This window comes from Phyllobates terribilis, unplaced genomic scaffold, assembly GCF_046119375.1.
Source record: "Phyllobates terribilis strain yellow unplaced genomic scaffold, ASM4611937v1 Scaffold_76__1_contigs__length_6945272, whole genome shotgun sequence".
NCBI classification, from domain to species: domain Eukaryota; kingdom Metazoa; phylum Chordata; class Amphibia; order Anura; family Dendrobatidae; genus Phyllobates; species Phyllobates terribilis.
The window spans coordinates 1455997-1469841 of record NW_027362836.1 but is presented as its reverse complement, the minus strand read 5'-3'; positions in this window follow the sequence as shown (position 1 = coordinate 1469841).

The following is a 13845-nucleotide window of genomic DNA, read 5'->3' as shown; positions in this document are numbered from 1 at the left end:
TACACCAAAGACAACTGCTTAACAGACAATGCCATACACCAAAGACAACTGCTTAACAGAAAATGCCATACACCAAAGACAACTGCTTAACGGGCAATGCCATACACCAAAGACAACTGCTTAACAGACAATGCCATACACCAAAGACAACTGCTTAACAGACAATGCCATACACCAAAGACAACTGCTTAACAGACAATGCCATACACCAAAGACAACTGTTTAACAGACACAGCCATACACCAAAGACAACAGCTTAACAGGCAACGCCATGCACCAAAGACAACTGCTTAACAGGCAATGCCATACACCAAAGACAACTGCTTAACAGGCAATGCCATGCACCAAAGACAACTGCTTAACAGACAATGCCATACACCAAAGACAACTGCTTAACAGACAATGCCATACACCAAAGACAACAGCTTAACAGGCAACGCCATACACCAAAGACAACTGCTTAACAGGCAACGCCATACACCAAAGACAACTGCTTAAGACAATGCCATACACTAAAGACAACTGCTTAACAGGCAATGCCATACACCAAAGACAACTGCTTAACAGACAATGCCATACACAAAAGACAACTGCTTAACAGACAATGCCATGCACCAAAGACAACTGCTTAACAGACAATGCCATACACCAAAGACAACTGCTTAACAGACAATGCCATACACCAAAGACAACTGCTTAACAGACAAAGCCATGCACCAAAGACAACTGCTTAACAGGCAATGCCATACACCAAAGACAACTGCTTAACACGTAACGCCATGCAACAAAGACAACTGCTTAACAGACAATGCCATACACCAAAGACAACTGCTTAACAGACACTGCCATACACCAAGGACAACTGCTTAACAGGCAATGCCATACACCAAAGACAACTGCTTAACAGACAATGCCATACACCAAAGACAACTGTTTAACAGACACAGCCATACACCAAAGACAACAGCTTAACAGGCAACGCCATGCACCAAAGACAACTGCTTAACAGACAATGCCATACACCAAAGATAACTGCTTAACAGACAATGCCATACACCAAAGACAACTGCTTAACAGGCAATGGCATACACCAAAGACAACTGCTTAACATACAATGCCATACACCAAAGACAACTGCTTAACAGGCAATGCCATACACCAAAGACAACTGCTTAAAAGACAATGCCATACACCAAAGACAACTGCTTAACAGACAATGCCATACACCAAAGACAACTGCTTAACGGGCAATGCCATACACCAAAGACAACTGCTTAACAGGCAATGCCATACACCAAAGACAACTGCTTAACAGGCAATGCCATACACCAAAGACAACTGCTTAACAGACAATGCCATACACCAAAGACAACTGCTTAACAGACAATGCAATACACCAAAGACAACTGCTTAACAGACAGTGCCATACACCAAAGACAACTGCTTAACAGGCAATGCCATACACCAAAGACAACTGCTTAACAGGCAATGCCATACACCAAAGACAACTGCTTAACAGGCAATGCCATACACCAAAGACCACTGCTTAACAGACAATGCCATACACCAAAGACAACTGCTTAACAGACAATGCCATACACCAAAGACAACTGCTTAACAGACAATGCTATACACCAAAGACAACTGCTTAACAGACAATGCCATAAACTAAAGACAACTGCTTAGCAGACAATGCCATACACCAAAGACAACTGCTTAACAGGCAATGCCATACACCAAAGACAACTGCTTAATAGGCAATGCCATACACCAAAGACAACTGCTTAACAGACAATGCCATACACCAAAGACAACTGCTTAACAGACACTGCCATACACCAAAGACAACTGCTTAACAGACAATGCCATACACCAAAGACAACTGCTTAACAGACACTGCCATACACCAAAGATTACTGCTTAACAGGCAATGCCATACACCAAAGACAACTGCTTAACAGACACTGCCATACACCAAAGACAACTGCTTAACAGGCAATGCCATACACTATAGACAACTGCTTAACATGCAATGCCATATACCAAAGACAACTGCTTAAGAGACAATGTCATACACTAAAGACAACTGCTTAACAGGCAATGCCATACACCAAAGACAACTGCTTAACAGGCAATGCCATACACCAAAGATTACTGCTTAACAGACAACGCCAAACACCAAAGACAACTGCTTAACAGGCAATGCCATACACCAAAGACAACTGCTTAACAGGCAACGCCATACACCAAAGACAACTGCTTAACAGGCAACGCCATACATCAAAGACAACTGCTTAAGACAATGCCATACACTAAAGACAACTGCTTAACAGGCAATGCCATACACCAAAGACAACTGCTTAACAGACAATGCCATACACAAAAGACAACTGCTTAAAAGACAATGCCATGCACCAAAGACAACTGCTTAACAGACAATGCCATACACCAAAGACAACTGCTTAACAGACAATGCCATACACCAAAGACAACTGCTTAACAGACAATGCAATACACCAAAGACAACTGCTTAACAGACAGTGCCATACACTAAAGACAACTGCTTAACAGGCAATACCATACACTAAAGACAACTGCTTAACAGGCAATGCCATACACTAAAGACAACTGCTTAACAGGCAATGCCATACACTAAAGACAACTGCTTAACAGGCAATGCCATACACTAAAGACAACTGCTTAACAGACAATGCCATACACTAAAGAAAACTGCTTAACAGGCAATGCCATACACCGAAGACAACTGCTTAACATGCAATGCCATACACCAAAGACAACTGCTTAACAGACAATGCCATACACCAAAGACAACTGCTTAACAGGCAATGCCATACACCAAAGACAACTGCTTAACAGGCAATGCCATACACCAAAGATAACTGCTTAACAGACAATGCCATACACCAAAGACAACTGCTTAACAGACAATGCCATACACCAAAGACAACTGCTTAACAGGCAATGCCATATACCAAAGACAACTGCTTAAGAGACAATGCCATACACCAAAGACAACTGATTAACAGACACTGCCATACACCAAAGACAACTGCTTAACAGGCAATGCCATATACCAAAGACAACTTCTTAACAGACAATGCCATACACCAAAGACAACTGCTTAACAGGCAATGCAATACACCAAAGACAACTGCTTAACATGCAATGCTATATACCAAAGACAACTGCTTAAGAGACAATGCCATACACTAAAGACAACTGCTTAACAGGCAATGCCATACACCAAAGACAACTGCTTAACAGGCAATGCCATACACCAAAGACAACTGCTTAAGAGACAATGCCATACACCAAAGACAACTGCTTAACAGACACTGCCATACACCAAAGACAACTGCTTAACAGGCAATGCCATACACCAAAGACAACTGCTTAACACGTAACGCCATGCAACAAAGACAACTGCTTAACCGACAATGCCATACACCAAAGACAACTGCTTAACAGACAATGCCATACACCAAAGACAACTGCTTAACACGTAACGCCATGCAACAAAGACAACTGCTTAACCGACAATGCCATACACCAAAGACAACTGCTTAACAGACACTGCCATACACCAAGGACAACTGCTTAACAGGCAATGCCATACACCAAAGACAACTGCTTAACAGACAATGCCATACACCAAAGACAACTGTTTAACAGACACAGCCATACACCAAAGACAACAGCTTAACAGGCAACGCCATGCACCAAAGACAACTGCTTAACAGGCAATGCCATACACCAAAGACAACTGCTTAACAGGCAATGCCATGCACCAAAGACAACTGCTTAACGGACAATGCCATACACCAAAGACAACTGCTTAACAGACAATGCCATACACCAAAGACAACAGCTTAACAGGCAACGCCATACACCAAAGACAACTGCTTAACAGGCAACGCCATACACCAAAGACAACTGCTTAAGACAATGCCATACACTAAAGACAACTGCTTAACAGGCAATGCCATACACCAAAGACAACTGCTTAACAGACAATGCCATACACAAAAGACAACTGCTTAACAGACAATGCCATGCACCAAAGACAACTGCTTAACAGACAATGCCATACACCAAAGACAACTGCTTAACAGACAATGCCATACACCAAAGACAACTGCTTAACAGACAAAGCCATGCACCAAAGACAACTGCTTAACAGGCAATGCCATACACCAAAGACAACTGCTTAACACGTAACGCCATGCAACAAAGACAACTGCTTAACAGACAATGCCATACACCAAAGACAACTGCTTAACAGACACTGCCATACACCAAGGACAACTGCTTAACAGGCAATGCCATACACCAAAGACAACTGCTTAACAGACAATGCCATACACCAAAGACAACTGTTTAACAGACACAGCCATACACCAAAGACAACAGCTTAACAGGCAACGCCATGCACCAAAGACAACTGCTTAACAGGCAATGCCATACACCAAAGACAACTGCTTAACAGGCAATGCCATACACCAAAGACAACTGCTTAACAGACAATGCCATACACCAAAGACAACTGCTTAACAGGCAATGCCATACACCAAAGACAACTGCTTAACAGGCAACGCCATACACCAAAGACAACTGCTTAACAGGCAACGCCATACACCAAAGACAACTGCTTAAGACAATGCCATACACTAAAGACAACTGCTTAACTGGCAATGCCATACACCAAAGACAACTGCTTAACAGACAATGCCATACACAAAAGACAACTGCTTAACAGACAATGCCATGCACCAAAGACAACTGCTTAACAGACAATGCCATACACCAAAGACAACTGCTTAACAGACAATGCCATACACCAAAGACAACTGCTTAACAGACAAAGCCATGCACCAAAGACAACTGCTTAACAGACAACGCCATACACCAAAGACAACTGCTTAACAGGCAACGCCATACACCAAAGACAACTGCTTAAGACAATGCCATACACTAAAGACAACTGCTTAACAGGCAATGCCATACACCAAAGACAACTGCTTAACAGACAATGCCATACACAAAAGACAACTGCTTAACAGACAATGCCATGCACCAAAGACAACTGCTTAACAGACAATGCCATACACCAAAGACAACTGCTTAACAGACAATGCCATACACCAAAGACAACTGCTTAACAGACAATGCCATACACAAAAGACAACTGCTTAACAGACAATGCCATGCACCAAAGACAACTGCTTAACAGACAATGCCATACACCAAAGATAACTGCTTAACAGACAATGCCATACACCAAAGACAACTGCTTAACAGGCAATGGCATACACTAAAGACAACTGCTTAACAGACAACGCCATACACTAAAGACAACTGCTTAACAGAGAATGCCATACACCAAAGACAACTGCTTAACAGACAATGCCATACACCAAAGACAACTGCTTAACAGGCAATGCCATACACCAAAGACAACTGCTTAACAGACAATGCCATACACCAAAGACAACTGCTTAACAGACAATGCCAAACACCAAAGACAACTGCTTAACAGGCAATGCCATACACCAAAGACAACTGCTTAACAGACAATGCCATACACCAAAGACAACTGCTTAAAAGACAATGCCATACACCAAAGACAACTGCTTAACAGGCAATGCCATACACCAAAGACAACTGCTTAACAGGCAATGCCATACACCAAAGACAACTGCTTAACAGGCAATGCCATACACCAAAGACAACTGCTTAACAGACAATGCCATACACAAAAGACAAGTGCTTAACAGACAATGCCATGCACCAAAGACAACTGCTTAACAGACAATGCCATACACCAAAGACAACTGCTTAACAGACAATGCCATACACCAAAGACAACTGCTTAACAGACAAAGCCATGCACCAAAGACAACTGCTTAACAGACAATGCCATACACCAAAGACAACTGCTTAACAGACAATGCCATACACCAAAGACAACTGCTTAACAGACAATGCCATACACAAAAGACAACTGCTTAACAGACAATGCCATGCACCAAAGACAACTGCTTAACAGACAATGCCATACACCAAAGATAACTGCTTAACAGACAATGCCATACACCAAAGACAACTGCTTAACAGGCAATGGCATACACCAAAGACAACTGCTTAACAGGCAATGGCATACACCAAAGACAACTGCTTAACATACAATGCCATACACCAAAGACAACTGCTTAAGAGGCAATGCCATACACCAAAGACAACTGCTTAACAGACAATGCCATACACCAAAGACAACTGCTTAACAGACAATGCCATACACCAAAGACAACTGCTTAACAGGCAATGGCATACACCAAAGACAACTGCTTAACATACAATGCCATACACCAAAGACAACTGCTTAACAGGCAATGCCATACACCAAAGACAACTGCTTAACAGACAATGCCATACACCAAAGACAACTGCTTAACAGACAATGCCATACACCAAAGACAACTGCTTAACGGGCAATGCCATACACCAAAGACAACTGCTTAACAGACAATGCCATACACCAAAGACAACTGCTTAACAGACAATGCCATACACCAAAGACAACTGCTTAACAGGCAATGGCATACACCAAAGACAACTGCTTAACATACAATGCCATACACCAAAGACAACTGCTTAACAGGCAATGCCATACACCAAAGACAACTGCTTAACAGACAATGCCATACACCAAAGACAACTGCTTAACAGACAATGCCATACACCAAAGACAACTGCTTAACGGGCAATGCCATACACCAAAGACAACTGCTTAACAGGCAATGCCATACACCAAAGACAACTGCTTAACAGGCAATGCCATACACCAAAGACAACTGCTTAACAGACAATGCCATACACCAAAGACAACTGCTTAACAGACAATGCCATACACCAAAGACAACTGCTTAACAGACAGTGCCATACACCAAAGACAACTGCTTAACAGGCAATGCCATACACCAAAGACAACTGCTTAACAGGCAATGCCATACACCAAAGACAACTGCTTAACAGGCAATACCATACACCAAAGACCACTGCTTAACAGACAATGCCATACACCAAAGACAACTGCTTAACAGACAATGCCATACACCAAAGACAACTGCTTAACAGACAATGCTATACACCAAAGACAACTGCTTAACAGACAATGCCATAAAATAAAGACAACTGCTTAGCAGACAATGCCATACACCAAAGACAACTGCTTAACAGGCAATGCCATACACCAAAGACAACTGCTTAATAGGCAATGCCATACACCAAAGACAACTGCTTAACAGACAATGCCATACACCAAAGACAACTGCTTAACAGACACTGCCATACACCAAAGACAACTGCTTAACAGACAATGCCATACACCAAAGACAACTGCTTAACAGACACTGCCATACACCAAAGATTACTGCTTAACATGCAATGCCATACACCAAAGACAACTGCTTAACAGACACTGCCATACACCAAAGACAACTGCTTAACAGGCAATGCCATACACTATAGACAACTGCTTAACATGCAATGCCATATACCAAAGACAACTGCTTAAGAGACAATGCCATACACTAAAGACAACTGCTTAACAGGCAATGCCATACACCAAAGGCAACTGCTTAACAGGCAATGCCATACACCAAAGATTACTGCTTAACAGACAACGCCAAACACCAAAGACAACTGCTTAACAGGCAATGCCATACACCAAAGACAACTGCTTAACAGACACTGCCATACACCAAAGACAACTGCTTAACAGGCAATGCCATACACCAAAGACAACTGCTTAACAGGCAATGCCATACACCAAAGACAACTGCTTAACACGTAACACCATGCAACAAAGACAACTGCTTAACAGACAATGCCATACACCAAAGACAACTGCTTAACAGACACTGCCATACACCAAGGACAACTGCTTAACAGACAATGCCATACACCAAAGACAACTGCTTAACAGACAATGCCATACACCAAAGACAACAGCTTAACAGGCAACGCCATGCACCAAAGACAACTGCTTAACAGGCAATGCCATACACCAAAGACAACTGCTTAACAGGCAATGCCATGCACCAAAGACAACTGCTTAACAGACAATGCCATACACCAAAGACAACTGCTTAACAGACAATGCCATACACCAAAGACAACTGCTTAACAGGCAATGCCATACACCAAAGACAACTGCTTAACAGACAATGCCATACACCAAAGACAACTGCTCAACAGACAATGCCATACACCAAAGACAACTGCTTAACAGGCAATGCCATACACCAAAGACATCTGCTTAACAGGCAATGCCATACACCAAAGACAACTGCTTAACAGGCAATGCCATACACCAAAGACAACTGCTTAACAGACAATGCCATACACAAAAGACAAGTGCTTAACAGACAATGCCATGCACCAAAGACAAGTGCTTAACAGACAATGCCATGCACCAAAGACAACTGCTTAACAGACAATGCCATACACCAAAGACAACTGCTTAACAGACAATGCCATACACCAAAGACAACTGCTTAACAGACAATGCCATACACCAAAGACAACTGCTTAACAGACAATGCCATGCACAAAAGACAACTGCTTAACAGACAATGCCATGCACCAAAGACAACTGCTTAACAGACAATGCCATACACCAAAGATAACTGCTTAACAGACAATGCCATACACCAAAGACAACTGCTTAACAGGCAATGGCATACACTAAAGACAACTGCTTAACAGACAACGCCATACACTAAAGACAACTGCTTAACAGAGAATGCCATACACCAAAGACAACTGCTTAACAGACAATGCCATACACCAAAGACAACTGCTTAACAGGCAATGCCATACACCAAAGACAACTGCTTAACAGACAATGCCATACACCAAAGACAACTGCTTAACAGACAATGCCAAACACCAAAGACAACTGCTTAACAGGCAATGCCATACACCAAAGACAACTGCTTAACAGACAATGCCATACACCAAAGACAACTGCTTAAAAGACAATGCCATACACCAAAGACAACTGCTTAACAGGCAATGCCATACACCAAAGACAACTGCTTAACAGGCAATGCCATACACCAAAGACAACTGCTTAACAGGCAATGCCATACACCAAAGACAACTGCTTAACAGACAATGCCATACACAAAAGACAAGTGCTTAACAGACAATGCCATGCACCAAAGACAACTGCTTAACAGACAATGCCATACACCAAAGACAACTGCTTAACAGACAATGCCATACACCAAAGACAACTGCTTAACAGACAAAGCCATGCACCAAAGACAACTGCTTAACAGACAATGCCATACACCAAAGACAACTGCTTAACAGACAATGCCATACACCAAAGACAACTGCTTAACAGACAATGCCATACACAAAAGACAACTGCTTAACAGACAATGCCATGCACCAAAGACAACTGCTTAACAGACAATGCCATACACCAAAGATAACTGCTTAACAGACAATGCCATACACCAAAGACAACTGCTTAACAGGCAATGGCATACACCAAAGACAACTGCTTAACAGGCAATGGCATACACCAAAGACAACTGCTTAACATACAATGCCATACACCAAAGACAACTGCTTAAGAGGCAATGCCATACACCAAAGACAACTGCTTAACAGACAATGCCATACACCAAAGACAACTGCTTAACAGACAATGCCATACACCAAAGACAACTGCTTAACAGGCAATGGCATACACCAAAGACAACTGCTTAACATACAATGCCATACACCAAAGACAACTGCTTAACAGGCAATGCCATACACCAAAGACAACTGCTTAACAGACAATGCCATACACCAAAGACAACTGCTTAACAGACAATGCCATACACCAAAGACAACTGCTTAACGGGCAATGCCATACACCAAAGACAACTGCTTAACAGACAATGCCATACACCAAAGACAACTGCTTAACAGACAATGCCATACACCAAAGACAACTGCTTAACAGGCAATGGCATACACCAAAGACAACTGCTTAACATACAATGCCATACACCAAAGACAACTGCTTAACAGGCAATGCCATACACCAAAGACAACTGCTTAACAGACAATGCCATACACCAAAGACAACTGCTTAACAGACAATGCCATACACCAAAGACAACTGCTTAACGGGCAATGCCATACACCAAAGACAACTGCTTAACAGGCAATGCCATACACCAAAGACAACTGCTTAACAGGCAATGCCATACACCAAAGACAACTGCTTAACAGACAATGCCATACACCAAAGACAACTGCTTAACAGACAATGCCATACACCAAAGACAACTGCTTAACAGACAGTGCCATACACCAAAGACAACTGCTTAACAGGCAATGCCATACACCAAAGACAACTGCTTAACAGGCAATGCCATACACCAAAGACAACTGCTTAACAGGCAATACCATACACCAAAGACCACTGCTTAACAGACAATGCCATACACCAAAGACAACTGCTTAACAGACAATGCCATACACCAAAGACAACTGCTTAACAGACAATGCTATACACCAAAGACAACTGCTTAACAGACAATGCCATAAACTAAAGACAACTGCTTAGCAGACAATGCCATACACCAAAGACAACTGCTTAACAGGCAATGCCATACACCAAAGACAACTGCTTAATAGGCAATGCCATACACCAAAGACAACTGCTTAACAGACAATGCCATACACCAAAGACAACTGCTTAACAGACACTGCCATACACCAAAGACAACTGCTTAACAGACAATGCCATACACCAAAGACAACTGCTTAACAGACACTGCCATACACCAAAGATTACTGCTTAACAGGCAATGCCATACACCAAAGACAACTGCTTAACAGACACTGCCATACACCAAAGACAACTGCTTAACAGGCAATGCCATACACTATAGACAACTGCTTAACATGCAATGCCATATACCAAAGACAACTGCTTAAGAGACAATGCCATACACTAAAGACAACTGCTTAACAGGCAATGCCAAACACCAAAGACAACTGCTTAACAGGCAATGCCATACACCAAAGACAACTGCTTAACAGACACTGCCATACACCAAAGACAACTGCTTAACAGGCAATGCCATACACCAAAGACAACTGCTTAACAGGCAATGCCATACACCAAAGACAACTGCTTAACACGTAACACCATGCAACAAAGACAACTGCTTAACAGACAATGCCATACACCAAAGACAACTGCTTAACAGACACTGCCATACACCAAGGACAACTGCTTAACAGACAATGCCATACACCAAAGACAACTGCTTAACAGACAATGCCATACACCAAAGACAACAGCTTAACAGGCAACGCCATGCACCAAAGACAACTGCTTAACAGGCAATGCCATACACCAAAGACAACTGCTTAACAGGCAATGCCATGCACCAAAGACAACTGCTTAACAGACAATGCCATACACCAAAGACAACTGCTTAACAGACAATGCCATACACCAAAGACAACTGCTTAACAGGCAATGCCATACACCAAAGACAACTGCTTAACAGACAATGCCATACACCAAAGACAACTGCTCAACAGACAATGCCATACACCAAAGACAACTGCTTAACAGGCAATGCCATACACCAAAGACATCTGCTTAACAGGCAATGCCATACACCAAAGACAACTGCTTAACAGGCAATGCCATACACCAAAGACAACTGCTTAACAGACAATGCCATACACAAAAGACAAGTGCTTAACAGACAATGCCATGCACCAAAGACAACTGCTTAACAGACAATGCCATACACCAAAGACAACTGCTTAACAGACAATGCCATACACCAAAGACAACTGCTTAACAGACAAAGCCATGCACCAAAGACAACTGCTTAACAGACAATGCCATACACCAAAGACAACTGCTTAACAGACAATGCCATACACCAAAGACAACTGCTTAACAGACAATGCCATACACAAAAGACAACTGCTTAACAGACAATGCCATGCACCAAAGACAACTGCTTAACAGACAATGCCATACACCAAAGATAACTGCTTAACAGACAATGCCATACACCAAAGACAACTGCTTAACAGGCAATGGCATACACCAAAGACAACTGCTTAACATACAATGCCATACACCAAAGACAACTGCTTAACAGGCAATGCCATACACCAAAGACAACTGCTTAACAGACAATGCCATACACCAAAGACAACTGCTTAACGGGCAATGCCATACACCAAAGACAACTGCTTAACGGGCAATGCCATACACCAAAGACAACTGCTTAACAGGCAATGCCATACACCAAAGACAACTGCTTAACAGGCAATGCCATACACCAAAGACAACTGCTTAACAGACAATGCCATACACCAAAGACAACTGCTTAACAGACAATGCCATACACCAAAGACAACTGCTTAACAGACAGTGCCATACACCAAAGACAACTGCTTAACAGGCAATGCCATACACCAAAGACAACTGCTTAACAGGCAATGCCATACACCAAAGACAACTGCTTAACAGGCAATGCCATACACCAAAGACCACTGCTTAACAGACAATGCCATACACCAAAGACAACTGCTTAACAGACAATGCCATACACCAAAGACAACTGCTTAACAGACAATGTTATACACCAAAGACAACTGCTTAACAGACAATGCCATAAACTAAAGACAACTGCTTAGCAGACAATGCCATACACCAAAGACAACTGCTTAACAGGCAATGCCATACACCAAAGACAACTGCTTAATAGGCAATGCCATACACCAAAGACAACTGCTTAACAGACAATGCCATACACCAAAGACAACTGCTTAACAGACACTGCCATACACCAAAGACAACTGCTTAACAGACAATGCCATACACCAAAGACAACTGCTTAACAGACACTGCCATACACCAAAGATTACTGCTTAACAGGCAATGCCATACACCAAAGACAACTGCTTAACAGACACTGCCATACACCAAAGACAACTGCTTAACAGGCAATGCCATACACTATAGACAACTGCTTAACAGGCAATGCCATACACCAAAGACAACTGCTTAACAGGCAATGCCATACACCAAAGATTACTGCTTAACAGACAACGCCAAACACCAAAGACAACTGCTTAACAGGCAATGCCATACACCAAAGACAACTGCTTAACAGACACTGCCATACACCAAAGACAACTGCTTAACAGGCAATGCCATACACCAAAGGCAACTGCTTAACAGGCAATGCCATACACCAAATACAACTGCTTAACACGTAACGCCATGCAACAAAGACAACTGCTTAACAGACAATGCCATACACCAAAGACAACTGCTTAACAGACACTGCCATACACCAAGGACAACTGCTTAACAGACAATGCCATACACCAAAGACAACTGCTTAACAGACAATGCCATACACCAAAGACAACAGCTTAACAGGCAACGCCATGCACCAAAGACAACTGCTTAACAGGCAATGCCATACACCAAAGACAACTGCTTAACAGGCAATGCCATGCACCAAAGACAACTGCTTAACAGACAATGCCATACACCAAAGACAACTGCTTAACAGGCAACGCCATACACCAAAGACAACTGCTTAAGACAATGCCATACACTAAAGACAACTGCTTAACAGGCAATGCCATACACCAAAGACAACTGCTTAACAGACAATGCCATACACAAAAGACAACTGCTTAACAGACAATGCCATGCACCAAAGACAACTGCTTAACAGACAATGCCATACACCAAAGACAACTGCT